A 4,912-nucleotide genomic window follows, 5' to 3' on the forward strand; every position below is an offset into this window, starting at 1 on the left:
AAAACTTAACATGCTCTTAAAATATACTCCAGCAACTACAGTCCTTAACATTTTCACAAATGAATTGAAAAACTATATCTACACAAAAACCTGCACGTGGATGTTTATAGCAGCTTTACTCATAATAGCCAAAACCTGGAAGCAACCAAGATGTCCTTCAGTGGGTGGAAGGACAAATGAACTGTGGTACGTCCAGACAACGGAATAGTGTTCAGTGCTAAAATAGAAATGAGCCATCAAGGCACCAAAAAGACATGGAGGAACCTTAAATGCACATTACTAAGTGAAAGAAGTCAATCTGACAAGGCTACATGCTGAATGATCCCAACTATATGACACTCTGGAAAAGGCAAAGCTATAGAGACAGTGAAAAGATCAGTGGTTTCCAGGGACCTGGGGAGGAAGGGCTGAGTAGATGGAGCACAGGGGATTTTTAGGGCAGTGAAACTACTCTGTATGATACTATAATGGTGGATACATTCCTTAAAACCCATACAGAATGTACAACAACAAGAGAGAACCCTGGGTAAAGAAACTTTGATAATGATTAATGTAGGCTCATGGATTATAACAAATGTGTCATGCTGGTGAGAAATGTTGATAGTTCGGGAAGCTATGGGGGGTGGGAAGGAGAATGGGTACATGGGAATTCTTCATTTTCTGCTTGATTTTGTTGTGAATCTAAAACTTCTCTAAAAAATAGTGTATTAAATTTGAAAAAAAGAACAGAGGCTCAGGTTTGCTTCAGTTCAGGGAAGTGTTCTTTTATTGTTGGTATAATGGTCACTGCTCCTCCGCTGGTTCTATTTTTTCCTCTTTCTTCAAGTCAAGGTTTCTCTATTCACCAGTCAAGGTTTTAGGATCCACCCCACATTCCTTATCCATTCCTACTTCCTTCCCCTCTCTTTCTACATTTGCTCTATACCACCCTTCACATCAAGGGGTCTGTCTGCCCTTTGACCCTCCAGGAGGGCTGAGCAGACCTCCATGGTGATCTTCCTCTTTTTCAGTTAATCTACTGAACAGTATTTAGTTAGGAAATTATGATTTTTAACTCCAGAAAGTCTTTTTGTGCCATATTTGAATCTCCTTCAAGGCTCTGCTTTTGAAATTCACACTGTCTTGCATCTCCTACACCAGCTCTGCCTGAGCTGCCTCACCGTTCTCTACCCGGAGCAAGGCCCCTCCAAAAGGCTGTCGCTTTTCTTTGTTGGCTCCTGGTAGATGCGCTCCCGAAGGCAGCTGTCTCAAAGGTGGGAGGAGACAGCGCACACTTGCCAATGTGGCTTGAGTTATGAAAGCACAGGTTTTCAGTCCTCCGCTGAGGATCCTGAACAAAACCTCCATTTCCAGCTTCAGGGCCAGGAAAGACTCAGGCCACACATCCAGTTGCCTCTTGACCTCTTCAGGTCCAGCTAGAGCAGGTCCACTCGCTCAGGACTCACGTCAGACTTCTCCCCAGGACTCCATAAAGCCCCAGCTCTCCTTTAATCCAGTTCCCTACTGAGCTCGGCAGTAGCCTCCCTTAGAAGAAGGGAAGAGAGACTAGAGCCAGAGCAGAGGGTAGGTGAGCTGGGTTCACTGGGGGAGCGCCAGCATGAACCCTCAAACAATCATGACTTCCACCCAAAGTCCAAGCAGGGGCAGCAAACACCCAAGCCTTCCGGTCGTCCACATTGTTCCTCCTTACTGTTGATGGTATTTTGGTGGAAGCAGTTGAGAGAAACTGAACCACTGAAAGCTGAAAGGATAGGGAAGTGAGAATGACCAGGTAGACTGAAAACCGGTGCTTAGAAACAGGATGCTAGCTGGTTCAACTGCACTTAGACCGTCATGCAGATTAATATGTGTTGCAGCTAAATACCTGTAGCAGGCAAACCCCCAAATCTCGGTGGCTTAACCTTGTAGAAGGTTATTTCCCACTTACATAAAATCTAGTTTATGTAACAAACCTGCACGTTGTGCACATGTACCCTAGAACTTAAAGTATAATAAAAAAAATAAAAAATAAAAAAATCTAGTTGGAGATGGTATACTCCACAAAGTCACTCAGGGGCCCAGGCTGACAGAGCCTCTGCCTCCTTCAACAGCTGATACTCAAGTTTATTCAAGAGTCAATATTTAGTCAGCAGACATGGGGAAAAATCAAGACTTTTTCCTGGGAGGCGTTTCTGTGCCCATCATGGAGGTTGCCCACATTAATTCCATTCATATTCTATTGGCCAGAATTCCATTACGTGATCTTACCTAGCTGCAGGGGAGGCCGGGAAATGCAGTCACAGGAAGAAAGGAAATCAGGTCTGTTGAGTATGTGGCACATCTTCCCAGAAAGCCCGATTCATGAAGATATATTGTGCTTATACCCCACTAAGATCCTCTATTTCCAAACTATATTAATTACCTAGACCTCCACAACTAACGTAATTATTCAGATTTGAGCTTTTGACAAATCATGTGTTTTGTAAGTTTCCTCATTATTGTCAACTTCAAGGGAATTCTGCATTTATCCAAGTGATCTAATGGAAATCCTAAACAGTAAATGTTTTCAATAAGTAGGATATTACTTATGAAATGTATTAAAAGTTTAATAATATAAATGGACCTCCAGGTATATTGCATTACTATTTTAGAAAGAAAAAGAAATTTCAACCAAATGTAGCAGCAGTCAGAGCAGCCAGCTTTCTCAGTCAAGTGCAGCAGGACCCGCCTGGCCAGAGGATGCCAGACCAGAGCCCACTTGGTCAGCAACCTTGTTGTCTTTTGACCCAAGATGCAAAAACGATAGCATAGAAGTGCCATGTTCTGGCAAATGAACCAGTAGGTCCACAAACAAGAACCACACACCCCCAGAGAGGAATTCCTTGAATCATCCTTATCCATGGGAGCCAGTAAGGTGTCTTAATCCACATCCCTGAACGCTAGAGTATGCGTTTAGATTTTATCCTTGAAATAGCTCTCGAGTTCATCCACCTCTCTCCATCTCTACCTCTGTCATCTTAATTCAAGCCACCGTCATCTCATCTCTCACCTGGACCATGCATGAGCTTCTAAATAATCCCCTACATTCATTCTGTCTCCTTCCAATCCATTCTGTCCCCTGGTTAAAACAACAGAACAGTTTCTCATTGCTCTTAAAATTCTAGAATCCAAACATGGCCTATGAGAGCCTGCACAGCTCCATCTGGCACCTGCAACCCCATCTCCCTCCATACCACACACTTTGGGCCCAATCTCCTGTTCCTTACACACATACCTGGTCTTCCCTTTGCTCACAGTACTTCTCCCTCCACTCCACCTCCTGATCTCTGCTTGAACCTCATTTTCCAACCAAACTTTCCTAACATCCTTGAGTAGGCTATATCTCCACCCTGCGCTCTCCTTACCCAGTGCACATCTCCCGCACAGCATACAGTCATACAGTGACCCACTTAACATTCACAATCCCTATAGAGATAAGGTCCAAGGAGGCATTGTACATCCGCAGCCAGACAAGTCATCTGGCACAGAATAGGTAATTAGTAATTATGTGTTGAATAAACAAAATGAAAATGGAAGTGCAAAATGAAAATAGTTCTCGGTAAAGTCATTTTGCACAGATTATGGCATGTGTCCCTCACACCTTTACTTTGAGGTCAATACTATCCCCCTCCTTTCCACAGATGAGAAAGCTGGGAGTACTCAGATTTAGTTTAGTTTTAGTACCCTGTGGCTTTTTAAAATTCTGTTTTGTTATTCCCGCTCTTATCATTATTACTTCTGTCCTTGTCTTTTTGGGTCTGCACTGTTGCTTTTTACCTTACTTCCTTTTTTTTTTTTTTTTTTTTGAGACAGTCTCACTCTGTCGCCCAGGCTGGAGTGCAGCGGCGCAATCTCGGCTCACTGCAAGCTCCACCTCCCAGGTTCACACCATTCTCCTGCCTCATCTCCTGAGTAGCTGAGACTACAAGCGCCCGCCACCATGCCCGGCTCATTTTTTGTATTTTTAGTAGAGACAGGGTTTCACTGTGTTAACCAGGATGGTCTTGATCTCCTGACTTCATGATCTGCCTGCCTTTCCTTACTTCTAAAATTGAAACTCAGCTCACTGTTTTATTAAACATTTAAAGTCAAAAATCTCCCTCCATATATTACTTTAACTACCTCCCACAATTTTTGATAGTGTATTTACATTTATTTAGTTCAAAATATTTAAATTCACTATTATGATATTTTCTTTGATTTATAAATTATTTAGAATTATTTATTTAACTTTTGAAACACTGATAAAAGGCATGATCTTTTTTGGCTATCTTTTTAGTTGTTGCTCTTAAATTCTGTGCTATTGCAGTCAGACTTGTGTTATTAACAATATTAAATCCTTTGATTTTGTTGAGATTTCGTTTATCATCAGTACATCATCAAGTAGTTTTAAATGTTCCATGAGTGCTTGAAAGACTGAAAGTTACATGTGGTGGCCCATCTTGGGTTAGGGGCTGCTGGATTTAAAGCGACCTGCTATTTCTGAGGAGAAACATAGATTTATAAAGTCTTTGCTTCTATTTTAATAACACTGCAATAAAATAGTAATATTTCTGCTGATGTACATTTTTGGGCCGTTTTTCTCATTTGCTGTGTTAATTGCTTTACAAACATAACCTTAGTTAATTTTTACAATATCTTTAGAGTAGTGTTCCCAGTTTACAGATGAGCATATGTGGCTTATAAAGGTTAATCAACTTTCCCAAGGCAGCTGTGAGGTAGAGCTGGTTTCAATCTGGATTTCTATGACTCCAAGGTCCATACCTGTGTGTACGACACGCTGGACTGTCCACAGCAGTGAGCTGCCAGGTCTGCGTGGAGCTGGAGCCATGGGAGTAGATAATCCCTCTTCCCTCCAACTCAAGGAATGTGGGCTCTGTAGGTTACGGGCATC

The sequence above is a fragment of the Piliocolobus tephrosceles genome, chromosome 5 (genome assembly GCF_002776525.5).
Source record: "Piliocolobus tephrosceles isolate RC106 chromosome 5, ASM277652v3, whole genome shotgun sequence".
NCBI classification, from domain to species: Eukaryota; Metazoa; Chordata; class Mammalia; order Primates; family Cercopithecidae; genus Piliocolobus; species Piliocolobus tephrosceles.